This window comes from Pinus tabuliformis, chromosome J (assembly GCF_031772625.1).
Source record: "Pinus tabuliformis cultivar Carrire ecotype Pingquan chromosome J, CPIR1, whole genome shotgun sequence".
NCBI classification, from domain to species: Eukaryota; Viridiplantae; Streptophyta; class Pinopsida; order Pinales; family Pinaceae; genus Pinus; species Pinus tabuliformis.
This window is the reverse complement of record NC_142295.1, coordinates 1,073,018,829-1,073,033,710: the sequence shown is the minus strand read 5'-3', so window position 1 is coordinate 1,073,033,710 and position 14,882 is coordinate 1,073,018,829.

Below are 14,882 nucleotides of genomic sequence, written 5' to 3'. Positions count from 1 at the left end.
GTAAGTGTGGAAACCAAGATGAACGAAGAACTGAACAATACTTCCAAAGGTGTTAGACTTTTTTTCACGAACAAGATCCATTAAGAGAACTGGAGTTCTACCAGTGTGTCACCAAGTGTTGTAGCGACTAATACCACCCTCCAAAATTTTTCCTTAGCTTCGTTTTGGAGCCTCACTACCAACCATTCTAGAAACATGTCTTGCACTATCAAGTACATAGGCTTCATTGGTTCTTCAGTAGCTTTCCAGCCTGTACATGTTAGTTTTCTTCACTCCCCTCACAAGTTGCCACTCCAGAATTGGGCTAGTTACTGGCTGAGCAGCTCCCTTAGAAAATTGCACAATTCTAGAGGGGAACCAGTCCTCCCTCCAGAAATTCTACAAATCTACTGGGCATCCTACTGGGCTCAGAAATTGCGCAATGCAGTCAGACAATCTTCCTTGGGAAAATTGCACAATCTAGCCCAACAATGCAGCTTAGCCAAGAAATTGTGAAAATTAGTTGGGAAGATTGCTAAGCTCCAAAATTGTGCAGAGCAGTCAGACAGGCTTCCTTGGAAAAACTACACAATCTGGCCTATCATAGCAGCTCAGCCCAGATATTGCACAATTTTGGGCAGTAGTCACCTGCTCCTCCTAGAAATAATGCAGCCCCTCTGGGACAGCCAGCCTAGCTCCTACTAGAAATTGTGTAATTTTGGGCAGCAGTCACCTGCTCCTCCCAAAAATTGCACAATCCCTCTAGGACAGCCAGTCCAGTTCCGCTCAGAAATTGCGCAAATCCCTCTCTCATTCAAGCATCATGTTGCATGTGCCTTCAGGTTGACTGTTTCCCTCCAGGACTGAGAAAAAATGATTTGCATGCATGGGTTTCTCTTCCCGAAATAGCAAAAGGAAACATGCAAAATGCATCTCTAGATCTAGGGATCTATTCTTACCAGCTAGAGGTTACATGCAAAGATCATTTTAGAAACCTCCCGCCAAGTGTCTCTTTTTCCTAGATTTGTGGCATGCACTTCATAACCTCGATCTTATCAAAAATTTTGAACCAGACACTACAAAGCTCATTCCTCAAATCGATCTTGCAGCTTTGACATCCCACATTGCATCCAAGAGTCTTCAGCACTTTCAACTTAGATGTTTTAGGGTAATTCTTCTTTACATGTCTTGCACCACATTTCTTTCATTTTTTATGTTTCACTTTATGTGAGTGATGGATGCTTCATTTCAATGAGTTCTTGTTGTCGTTTCAATGTATGTTAGCTTGTAGAAGAATCGTTTCAGTTTTCGTTTGCATCTCACTATTGTCGCATGCATGACATTGTTTTGCATTGACGGTCGTCGTTGCAGTGACCCACTTCAAACACATGCATGTTTTCTCATTTTATGAATCCTACACTTACTTTTTGCATGTATTATCATTCACTCTTGTTTACACTTAGTTTCACCATGCATTCAAACTTCTCATGTTTTCGGTCACCTGTCGACGGGTTTGGGCTACCTTGGCCCAGACCTTGCCTTGCCCAGCTAGCATTGCACATTTATGGAAGTGAAGGCTCTACCTTCCCTCCAGAAATTGCACAAGTCTAGCCCATAACTGACCTCCAGGCTTGCATTACGCAATTTTGGGAGGTAGTGCTTTGCTGGCCCCAGAAACTTTGCAATGCAGTTTACTGGTTTAAATGTCACTGCTAACTGAAATTGTGCATTGCGCAGTTTCAATCCTCAACAGGCCTGGCTAGACTATGCATTACATAGTTCCAGCTGTCAGTCAGCCTCCCGACATCCCAGACTGTGCCTTGTGCAGTTTTGGCAGTCATTCTCCTAGCCTCCCGGTGTGTGACACAGGTAAGTTCCCTCTGCAGACAAAGGCAACCCCTCTAGCCCTAGAGTGGGTCTAGTCACTACAAAGACAATACCAAAGAGAATTTCCTTAGAAAGTTGGTGTTATTAAGGCCTACCTTCAGTCCATCGTTCGATGAAGTCCTCATCGTGTTGCTCCAGCCTTCGTTCTTCTAGTCACTTGTACCTGAAACAACATGTAGAGAAACACCACAAATGTAATAGGAAACAACCAAACAATCTACTTGAAGAGTCAAGGAACCTCAAGCTATCGACATACAATTTCAACATGCAATATAGGAAACAAGCTATTGATTTGTATTAATATAAATCAAAGTAAAACTTAAAACCAAGCCTTAACATCGTAAGTCTCCTCGAAGGGTCCCATCGGCATGTCTCCGTAAGCATTTACTTGTGAACCATCTCCCAAGGGAACAAATGACTCTCTCTTTAGTTCAAAAGGTTGATGCTAGAAAGTTCTCAAGCCAACTCTACTCAAACATCTCTCAAGCCAAAATACATGTCAGGCTACTTCCACACTCCAATAACACTCTCTACCTCTACTCCTCTCTCAGAAACCTGAACCTATCAAATTACATCTATCTATCATCCAATTACCTCCAACTAGCTAATCTCATTCATGGAGGAGACATTTATAGGAGGGAGAGGTTCCATAAGACATGGGAGGAAGATATTATCTCTTAGGGAAGTTGCAAAAAAGGTGGAACAAGTATCCCAGAAGAGAAAGGCGAGCTCAACTAACCCAACAACCATCCCTAGGACCGCCCATGAAGCAATTTCATCTCGAAGTTTCAACGAGTTGTTAAAAAACTTGCCAAATTTGGCTCGTCGCGGGTGCAACATAGGGACAGAGTGAAGACTTCGCTAGTGCTAGTGTTAACTTGACCATCTTCGTGGGAGGGATAACTTATGACCCACAATGACCCAGAAACTTAAGTAAAAAGGGGTCTGCTTTAGGGATAATGAACTGAGACATTCTTCCTGAGATTACAAGGAAGGTTTTGAGACATCATTGGCAACATGACATAGAATAGATGTCAGCAACATGGACCAGCAGTATCCGGGATCAGGGAATGCAGAGTCGATGACAAATTATTGTGTAACAGATGCCCCCTAAAGCATGAAGGCCGAGAGAGTGGGAGGGGTGAAATGCTTTACGAATCCATAACTGAAATAGAACTTCTTCACAGAGAAGCTGCAGACGCAAGTACAACTAATATCTCTGATACATGAGAACATAGTGAAAGGACATACATGTTCATAAGGCATGGGCGCAACCATCTAGAACATAAACATAAATTATCTATGGTATGGACGCAACCATCCAATCAAAAAGACCACGAGAAAGACTCAAGTATGGTCGCAGCCATCCAATCAAAAGAGTCATGTATGAATCAATCCACACAACCTAGAAGGGTGTAATCTGAGCCCAGGGTCTTGAATCCCAACCGGACCATGGTACAATTTCTAATATGCAAATAAATGTGTTGAAGTCAAGCATACTAAAAAATCACTTGATTACCAACCAATTATGTAAACCGTTAACAAGCGCAAGAGAGACCATCAATAATGTCAATGGTTCTCAAGGTAATGCTAGTACAATCCACAAAGTGTGAAAAATGATCTGAAGTCAAACACTTATGAAATCACTCGATCGAATAACAATGATGCAAGCCTGTCATCGAATTTGAAGAACTTGCCATTTAGGCATGCAAGCTATAAGGTACCAGAAAGGAGTCTCTAGATCAACTTCTCGGATAATGAACTAAAGTCGATAGGAAGAGACTGGTCGAAGGAGGGCCATAATGTTTCCCACGTCATTGAACTGAGACAAAGGAACAAGATGAATGTGAATGAGACAGAGAATTTGAGGAAGGTGTGTAAGGTCACAGACTGCAAAAGGATTAAACTCTTGAACATATCGGTGACACGACTCCAGAATTTGGCAGCATTTTGGTACCAAGGGATCAAAGGTCATGATGATGCAGCAAGGATCAGATGGAATGAGGCAAAATGAATAACCCAAAACCCGGAAGGCCAATGATAGAATGAGGATATCCCAACCCGACACAAAGCAGAAAGAGTGTCGATGTCCAAGAGCGACAAGCTGCCGTAACAACCAACAGAATGTTTCCAATTTCCCCCCACCATTTTTGGCGAGTACCCCAATTATTTTTGAAACAAAAGCTTGAAGAGGATATCATATGCTTGTAATGTAAGTTCATCCTTCAGACGAATCTGACCTAGTGATTTTTAACGAGCCCTAGGAAAGAGAAGCTCGGTCTCATCATGGTGACAATGCCAATGTCGCCAAGGTTTAATGAGTCCGACATAGGTAAAACTCATAGTCTTTTTCATATTTAGAGAGTTTGAAAAAGACATGGAAAGGAAAACTCCAAAGGTCCCTTTTCGTAAATTTGTCCCTCGAATTCGAAAAGGTAGAAAACAATACCCAAGGGAACCTATTGACCATGATAGATCAACGCACACCCTTTTCGTAAATAATCTATCCCAGCCTGAAAAAGGGGTAAACTTATACTGGGTAGATGACATTTCGCATCCATTAACGAGTTCGAAATGACAAGGGCTCAGCCATCTTTTTATCTTTAAAGGGTTGGAAAAGAGCTGAAAGTGGACCCCCATTTTTATTCTCTTTAACGAGTCAAAAAGGGAAAAATACTCGGTAATCTTTTCATCTTTTACGAGTCAGAAAAGATCTTAAAAGTGACTCATCCTGGAGGAACGAGTGGTAGAAAGGGTAGCAACTAGTTCCGAAAATGGAGGAACTACTCAAAACACATAATGGTCAAGGGACTGGCTAATAAAACCACTCATCATTGCGGTCCCTCAAGAAATAAAAAACCAACCAAGTGAAAGCATATGGTTGGCCAAAGAGATGGTGGCAATGGAATGAAACAACTGATGAGCCCCAAAAATGGACAATTATTTGGGCTCATTCAACCTCCTAATTTGACTTAATCCACCATTCTCATTAGTTTATTGCATTTTTTTGATTATTTTTATGTTAATAGAGTGAATTTGGTTAGTCATTATGCCAACAAGTCTAATGGGTGCTTTGTGTAGCCTTTTTGGTCAACTTGGAGACAAAATTGAAGGTCTTAATGAGCACTTGGCAGCCAAATTCGTGGGAGAACAAGCTAGAGGATTTGTAGGAAGGTGTCCCCTTCATTTATGGGCCCTTACCTCGAATTCTCCACCATCAGCTCGGAGTTCAAAGGCCACCAAATCAATGAGCACAAGGGCAGCCAAGCAAGTCAAGTAGGACTGCTCTTAACTACAAGTCTTGGGCAGCCAAGTCCCTAAATTTTAGGAGGACTGTTGGGTCCTCAAATTGTATAAATAAGAAGGCTTAGGGCCTCAATTTGGTTAGCTAGTGGCTAGTAATTTTTGTAGCCAATAGTTAGTCATTTCATAGTCTTGTTGTAGTCATTTTGTAGTTCGATTTTTAGGCCATAGATTAGTTTTGCTGTCAGCTCATTTTCAAGTTCTCCTTGTGGACAGTTTTGATGTAACTCTTCATTCTTGATTAATAAAGATGAATCCAGCTTTGCACCAGCTCTAAATCTCTCTTGGGAGGCTGTAGCTCTTGGGGTTGGGCCCATCTCAAGCGCTCAGTACCTCCCTTGTTTATCCTTATGTGTTTGTTGCGTTCTCAAAATGAAATCTGCTCTTAGATCTTGCTTTGTTATTTTGGTTGTTTGTGATGGTTAAAGTAGCTTTTTATGGTTAGAATCGATTGGTAGGAGTTTGTCATGCATTTAGATTTTTTTGAATGTTCTTACTCACGTGATGTACATGGTTCTCTTTCCAAACAAAGCTGTTGTTTATTCATTTCATTGACAGTTGGATTAAGTTAGCTAGGACTTGGTTTGTTTGCAAGGATTCATTGATTCGTTTGAATGAGCATTGTGCAGGGAATCTCTATCACCTTCATCACCTCCTCATTCATCTGAGCCTCGTCCAGATCAGCTCCTCCATCACCAAGTCTGTTTCCTCATCTCCCATCTGCTCTTTTGCCACGAAACCCTACCTTCTTGCTTTTCCATTGCCTACACCTTCGTTGATGCAAGTCAGCCTTCCACATCATCTCACCACTCCATCCATCAGTTCCTAGGTCACTTCAGACCCCCATCCTACCTCCATAACCATCCATGCATCTTCCATCAACCATCCATCCTCAAACATCCCATTTTGAAACATCCTGTAGAAGAATTGCAGAACATCCTGTAGAAACCCCTGCAGACTTCCTGTAGAAGTTCATGAACACGGTTGCATGTCATCCAGACTTTGTGAAACTCTCAGAGAGAATGTCAGGTATCCCTTAGACCCTCTCTGTACCATCCCAACCGTTCCCAAAGCATTTCATCCCTTGATCCATCCCTGCACAGTGGAGAACTAGTTAGAAGCACATGCATGATAATTTCAACAACTTAAGCAAAAATACAAAAATATGTTTTCTTCAGATAGTAATAACTTAGACACATGCATTTTACCTTCCTAGAAGTAAGGCATCTCTTCTCGTAGTTTGCATTCTCATTTTTGCATCAGTAGGACTAGTTGGTAGGATTAGGGTTTACTAGGGTTTCCATGTTTTGGTTGGCTTTCAGTTCATTTTTGCAAAATAGATTAATTTCCTTTAAGATAGCCTTCGTCCATCATTTAGCAAGCTTCTTCTGAGAGCATATAGAAGTTGGCTTGAGCCCTAGCGGACTTGTGCCAGCTGACCAAGTGACAGCTGCGACAAGAGCTAGTACTTGTGCATAAAGCACCGTCGCTTCCAAGTTTGTACGAACTACCGGGTTGATAAAATTAAAGAAGGGAGTTCCAGGAGTTGTAGCATTATTGCTACAATACTGGGGCCCACCATCTTTTTGGCGTCGTTGCCGGGGAAGCGTCAGAGTATTGGTGATTGTCGCTTTTCTTCTATTTTCCACTACAATCTTCTGCTAAGTAGTTTATTTCATTTCCATTATGCAATTTCATTTATGCAAAAGCAGATTAGCATTTCCCGCTTTCATAGATTAACATTTCAATTCCGTAATTTCAATTCCGCAAGCGTAGATTAGCATTTCAATTCCGCAATTTCATTTCTGCAAGCGTAGATTAGCATTTCAATTTCGCAAGCGTAGCCTAGCATTTCATTCCTGCAATTTCATTTGAGCAAGATAGATTAGTCCTTTCCTGCTTTCATTTCAATTCTGCATTTTCATTTTTGCAAGATAGTTAGTTGTAGTTCAATCTATTTCAGTTTTGCAGGTAGAAGTAGAAAAAAGAAAAAATCAACCAAAAAGATTTCATTTCATGCTTTGTAGGAGTAGAGATAAGTTAGAAAAATGATTGCACAACACCCCCACTGCTTCACACAGCCAACGTTCTTCTTCGATGGCTGTGATGAAAGAACCCCTGGGTGGACATCAAGGCATATTTAAAGAACCTCTAGGGGAGAAGAAGAAGAAACCATTCCTCTGGAGCAAATGGCTACAAGCAGATATGTTGGGAGCAGCATCTTGTCCAAAGATGAATTCGCAAATCAGATCGAAGATTTCAAGAGTGATATGAGGCAGTTTCTTGCCATGCAACTGGATACCTTGCGGATCCAAAAGAAGCAAGAAGAAGCCAAGAGGGCTTTGGCCATTTTTTGTCCTAGGTGCGCTAGAAAGCATCCTAGGAACAAATGTCCAATGCACTCTCTAGAAGTGTGTTTCATCTGTGAAGAATACCATCCTACAGATCAGTGCCCTTCCTTGCCCAGAATCAAAGCTGCATATCAAAGAGCCAAGGGAGCCACTGAATCACTCTATTATATGAACCAAAGTTGGCCGCATGAACCTAGATCTTATCAGCAGGAACTGCAAGGGACACCTGAGACCTATTATGACCCCTACCAAGCCACTTTCATGCCTTCTTGGGGTCCCCCTGCTCATCCTTCCTGGTTCACACCTCCTCCTTGTTCCTTCACAGATCCATATTATACCCAACCAGTTGCTCATTCATTTCACTCTTATGCTCAGCCACAACCTCAGTGGAATGCACCTTATCAGGAGTGGAGGCCCCAGTACAGCTCTCATCCCGCTCATTTCCCTCCACCGCCTGCTCATCCACAACCAATGCCTCCTCCTCCACCAAGGCAACCCCAAATGCCTACCCAACCACAATGCCATCCATCTCCATCTCAATTTCACACTTCCACTCAGTTACCCGTACCATTTCCAAAGCCATACAATGGAGCAGCTCAACCCCATTGCAAATCTGAGGCACAACATATCCAAACAACTCCTTTTGAGCCCAATGATCTTCACCAAAGCTCAGGAAGAGTGTTGCAAAGCAGAGATTATATTGACAACATTGAAGGACCAAAAGCAAAAGAAGATTCCAAAGAGGAGATCAAAGAACCATGGGCTGCACTTGATGAAGAGAAGAGATCAGAATCAGAGATCGAGAGAGTTCCCTCATGGTTACCATCAAATCTTCCATGTATTCAAGAGAAAGATCAACAAAAAGAGGAAGATCAGAAGGTCATGATAGAAGGTGACATGAAGAATGATCCAGATCAGCAAAAGAACCAAGGATATCAAAGCTATATTGAGATATGGTTTCAGAAGGTCACTAAGTTGCAGCAGTACTTTCTTCCTCAGCTATGTTTGATCCCTTCAAGGTCAGATCATTTGGTCTCTGAGATCTGGATACCTATCAAAGCATGCATTCTGAGCCTTCACATCATTTTGTCTCTAATCTCGATGTGCACATGGCTCCATTGGAAGTATTCTTATACTTGAAAATGATTTTGTTTTTCAAGTAGGGTAGGGTAGAAAAAAAAGAGGAAAAAAGAAAAAAGAGAAAAAAGAAAAAGAAAAAAATGAAAAAAGAGGAAAATAGAAATCTAAGGTGAAAACCTCCTCGGAGGCGCCTTAGATTGGCTCATTGATTGAAAACCTCCATGAGGCGGTCAATGGGTTGAAAAAAAAGAGAAAAGAGAATAAGATCTCTGGGTGAAAACCTCCCTTGGAGGCGCCCAGGGCAGGCAATTAGGGTGAAAACCTCCATGAGGCGCCCTAGTTGTTTTTCAAAAAAAAAGAGAAAAAAGAAAAAGAAAAATAAAGCTAATCTCCATTGAATAATTTCATGTTGCAGCAATGACATTGCAGGTTGCAAGAAGGATGTTTCATGACAGGAGGAGCACTCAAATCAAGGTTAAAGGAATCTTTCTTGTGCCTTCTACAGGAAGCTCTGTATTTCTACAGGAAACATCCTGTAGAACCTTTGGACGAGCCAAATCCAATTTCAAAAGTGAATCTGATGGTGGGAATCTGTTGATTAGGCCTACAAGCACTTGTGTGTCCATCCCTTGCCTTTCTCCATCATTTTTTCACCTCCTTGTGCTTCTCGTTGTGCTTCTACAGGAACTTCCTGTAGAAATTGTGGGAAACTAGGCATGCATTTCAAAAAGTGGTTTGGCAAGCATGGTAGCTTCCTCAAGGGTTCAGAAGCCCTCATGCAATCTTCCAACTCCTCCTCCATCATCTCCATACCTGCATCACAGCCAAAATTCATTTTGTCATACCATGCAACCAAAATGCAAAGTGCCTTGAAGCAAAAACACATAGAGCAGAATTTGTTTTTGCCATAACTTGAAAACCATGCATCCATTTGACAAACCGTTTTATGGGGAATTGTACAAGGTTGATGACAACATGCCTGAGCAGTTTCATGCAATTCCGGTGCACGGTTTCCAAGAAATCAGCCTCCATCACCATCAGCCATTTTTGCATTTTCTCCATAATCGTGCATCCGTTTCAAAACCTATTTCATGGGGAGATGCACATGGGTGATAGTAACCTACCCAAGTAGTTTCAGCCGATTCCGATGCACGGTTTCTGAGAAATCGACCTCTGAAATCTTCAGCCATTTTCCATTTTTCTCGAAATCCGTGCATCCATTGATCACGAATTTGCTATGGGAGATGCATAATGATGGTAGGAACATGCTCACCAAGTTTCAGATCAATCCGATCTACCGTTTGGGAGAAATGGCAAAAAGAAGTTCTGGTTTTGTGACCATGCAGCAACAACAGCTTGAAGGTGCAGATCTGAACGTGAAAACAACTGCATGCAGCTCAGATCCGGCCAGAGGACACCTGCACAAGGAAAAGCAATCAAAAATAATCGGCCACACCCTCATGCAACCAAGTAATACAAGCATGCAGCAGCAGAACAGAGCATGCAGCAGCAAAAAGCTTCACGACAGCCATTCAACTTCGAGGTATGTGACTGATCTCATTCTTCTATTGCATAGATTTAATTTGAAAACTGCATGAATTGATGGAATGGTGGAATTAAGCCATGGATTAGCAAGGCTCAACTGATTGTCTTCTTTAGAACTCAGCCGGCAGTCACGCAGTGCACGTGGACAGTGGACTCACGTAAAAATTAAAAAAAAATTAAAAGAAAAAAACAGTGATAGAGAGTTTAACTCCAGTGCAGTTGATTAACGGGAAGAGGACATGCAGCTTCACAGCACTGCCGTCTGCATGTGGCCACGTACGCTTGGCCACTGCACTCCTTCACCACAAATCACGCAACAATTAATCAACGCTCAGCTGAAACTCTCACCATTCAACTGCAGTCAACTGAAACCATTTCCAGATCAGTTAACCGATGGTGCTCTCCAAGATTTCTGCCTTTTTTTCTCGAGATCTCTACAGTTCCTTCAACAATTCCCGCCTGTCGCACTCTACAGGCGTTTCTACAGGAAGACGTTCTACAGGAAAGTACAGCAGAGCCTTCTAGAGAAGAAAAGCTTCGATTTTTCTTCGACAAATTGGGAATCCCGAAAGTGGTAGGCTTGAAAAAACACTCTTCCATGCATGATATATCTGAAAGGTGGTGAATTAAAACTATTTTTGAATAAGAAAGTATGAAAGAAATCTGTCTGTGGGTCAAGAATGGTAGTTTTCCTGTGTGATACACGAAATTTTTCAGTTGGTTATGCATCACATTCCCCTCTATAGGTCCTATTAACAAATTTCTCCTGTACAAAAGTTAAAGCACTGTGAGGACTAACATGTGCATGAAGGATGTGAAATTTATGTGGTTGTATGCGTGCTGGGGATGAAAATTAAGCTCTACACTTTGTCTGTGGGAGCCTAATTCCCTTCTGACAGTCGAGTATTTGGGCAGCAAAAGTCTTGAAACGAGGGAATTGTTGTTCATTGATATCAAACAGCTGAGGAATTCTTCCTTGAGTCCAGGGGGAAACTATAAACAACACTTCTGTTTCTGAAAAAGAATAAGAAAAAGGGAGCACTCTTACCATGCCAGGGGGGTTCATGATTCTGCATTATCCATGGTTGTCATGTGAACTTACACTTCCTCCAGCAGTGAGGAAAAAGAAGCAGTGGCCGAGGGAAAGAAAGAAACAAGCCAAAAGACCCTGACCACAGTGCAAAAGAAAGAACAAAAGAGGAAGCATGAGAAAAAGGATGACAAAGAAGAAGGTGACACACCCATCTTGTCAGCAAGAGAAAAGAGGTTCAAGAGCAGAACAGAAAAAGCTGAGGTGGTCCACATCAGCCCAAGTACCTCATCAGCACCTGCAACCAAACCAAAAAGCAAAACCCATGCAGCAAAGCAAGCAAAGGTGGTGACACCCGTGTCTACAGGAAAGCAGAAACAGGCTTCTACAGGAAGCCCGAAAACAGTAAAAGGGTCTTCTACAGGAAGCCCGAAAATCATTGAAAAAGGGGCTTCTACAGGAAGCCCGAAAACTACCAAAACAGGGGCTTCTACAGGAAGCCCGAAATTGGCTAAAACAGGGTCTTCTACAGGAAGCCTTAAAAAGGCGAAACCCAAGGAGAAGAAGGCGGACATCCTAGCTAGGGAGGCAGCAGCTGTGCTGGCCGCCCTAAGTACCTCTCCCAAGCCGAAGGAGAAGTAAAAGAGGGAGCTTCCACTATTTTTTTAAGGCAAGAAAGGGCATGCAGATAAGAATTGGCAGACCCCAAACCACAGTCAAAGAAGCAAATTGTCATTGAGGACACACAAGCTAAACAAAAGAAAGAGTCTCCTTCAAAGAGATCCATCATCTATGAATGAGGAAGCTAAAAGCCTTCACCTAAAGAGAGCAAATCAAGATGATGGACTCAAAGACAGTTCTACAGGAAGCTAAGGCAGTTCTACAGGAAGCTACAGGACTTTCTATAGGAAGTTCTGTATTTTTAACAAAAACATCCTGTAGAAGCCTTTGGGCAGGCCAGAATCAATTATGGAGAGGGATTGGAAGCTTGAAGTCTGTTGAGGAGGCGTGCAACCACTCTTTTCTTCCATCCTCCACTGGTTTCATATCCTTTCACCACCATTGCCACCATCAGATTGAATATACTTGCACAATCATACCAAGGCTGAGAATTCACTAGGAAAAGGAACATGCAGTGGGAAGAAGCAAAGAAGCATGGTTTCATGACAGAAAAGAGGACATCACTTCAGAAGCTTGGCATGACAAGGAGGCCACCAGGGCCATCAAAGATGAGGAGAGAGATTGGTTGCTCAGAGGATGAGCAACACTTTCAGTAGGGGGGTGATGATGAGCCCCAAAAATGGACAATTATTTGGGCTCATTCAACCTCCTAATTTGACTTAATCCACCATTCTCATTAGTTTATTGCATGTTTTTTATTATTTTTATGTTAATAGAGTGAATTTGGTTAGTCATTATGCCAACAAGTCTAATGGGTGCTTTGTGTAGCCTTTTTGGTCAACTTGGAGACAAAATTGAAGGTCTTAATGAGCACTTGGCAGCCAAATTCGTGGGAGAACAAGCTAGAGGATTTGTAGGAAGGTGTCCCCTTCATTTATGGGCCCTTACCTCGAATTCTCCACCATCAGCTCGGAGTTCAAAGGCCACCAAATCAATGAGCACAAGGGCAGCCAAGCAAGTCAAGTAGGACTGCTGTTAACTACAAGTCTTGGGCAGCCAAGTCCCTAAATTTTAGGAGGACTGTTGGGTCCTCAAATTGTATAAATAAGAAGGCTTAGGGCCTCAATTTGGTTAGCTAGTGGTTAGTAATTTTTGTAGCCAATAGTTAGTCATTTCATAGTCTTGTTGTAGTCATTTTGTAGTTCGATTTTTAGGCCATAGATTAGTTTTGCTGTCAGCTCATTTTCAAGTTCTCCTTGTGGACAGTTTTGATGTAACTCTTCATTCTTGATTAATAAAGATGAATCCAGCTTTGCACCAGCTCTAAATCTCTCTTGGGAGGCTGTAGCTCTTGGGGTTGGGCCCATCTCAAGCGCTCAGTACCTCCCTTGTTTATCCTTATGTGTTTGCTGTGTTCTCAAAATGAAATCTGCTCTTAGATCTTGCTTTGTTATTTTGGTTGTTTGTGATGGTTAAAGTAGCTTTTTATGGTTAGAATCGATTGGTAGGAGTTTGTCATGCATTTAGATCTTTTTGAATGTTCTTACTCACGTGATGTACATGGTTCTCTTTCCAAACAAAGCTGTTGTTTATTCATTTCATTGACAGTTGGATTAAGTTAGCTAGGACTTGGTTTGTTTGCAAGGATTCATTGATTCGTTTGAATGAGCATTGTGCAGGGAATCTCTATCACCTTCATCACCTCCTCGTTCATCTGAGCCTCGTCCAGATCAGCTCCTCCATCACCAAGTCTGTTTCCTCATCTCCCATCTGCTCTTTTGCCACGAAACCCTACCTTCTTGCTTTTCCATTGCCTACACCTTCGTTGATGCAAGTCAGCCTTCCACATCATCTCACCACTCCATCCATCAGTTCCTGGGTCACTTCAGACCCCCATCCTACCTCCATAACCATCCATGCATCTTCCATCAACCATCCATCCTCAAACATCCCATTTTGAAACATCCTGTAGAAGAATTGCAGAACATCCTGTAGAAACCCCTGCAGACTTCCTGTAGAAGTTCATGAACACGGTTGCATGTCATCCAGACTTTGTGAAACTCTCAGAGAGAATGTCAGGTATCCCTTAGACCCTCTCTGTACCATCCCAACCGTTCCCAAAGCATTTCATCCCTTGATCCATCCCTGCACAGTGGAGAACTAGTTAGAAGCACATGCATGATAATTTCAACAACTTAAGCAAAAATACAAAAATATGTTTTCTTCAGATAGTAATAACTTAGACACATGCATTTTACCTTCCTAGAAGTAAGGCATCTCTTCTCGTAGTTTGCATTCTCATTTTTGCATCAGTAGGACTAGTTGGTAGGATTAGGGTTTACTAGGGTTTCCATGTTTTGGTTGGATTTCAGTTCATTTTTGCAAAATAGATTAATTTCCTTTAAGATAGCCTTCATCCATCATTTAGCAAGCTTCTTCTGAGAGCATATAGAAGTTGGCTTGAGCCCTAGCGGACTTGTGCCAGCTGACCAAGTGACAGCTGCGACAAGAGCTAGTACTTGTGCATACAGCACCGTCGCTTCCAAGTTTGTACGAACTACCGGGTTGATAAAATTAAAGAAGGGAGTTCCAGGAGTTGTAGCATTATTGCTATAATACTGGGGCCCACCAACAACCAAGGCTCATCTAGCAGAAATTAGTTGATGAAAATAGAAACCATGAGATGTAAGTCAGGTGTGGGTTCAGTTTTACACCAGCTTGAACCATGGAGAACTTTGCTTAGGTTCGGTTTCATGTTTACACAAGCTCGAAACAAAAAACTATGCTTGAATAAGTTCACATACCCCCAGCATAATGACGCAAATCGAGGTACATGCCCCCCAAGCTTAATTTCATTCAACTAGGTGGATGGAATGAAGGTTCACTTTCAAGATCTTGGAAAGACGCGACTGGGATTGTATGAGATCTTAATCAAATACTCAATTTGGAAAGGGAGTTGTTTCATTTTTTAATGAGGTTGACACAGTAAAAGAACTATCCTCAAGACTCTTACGTCATTTTTTAATGAACTTGACACAAGACAAAGAACTATGCTCATGACTCCTTGTTTCATTTTTTAACGAGGT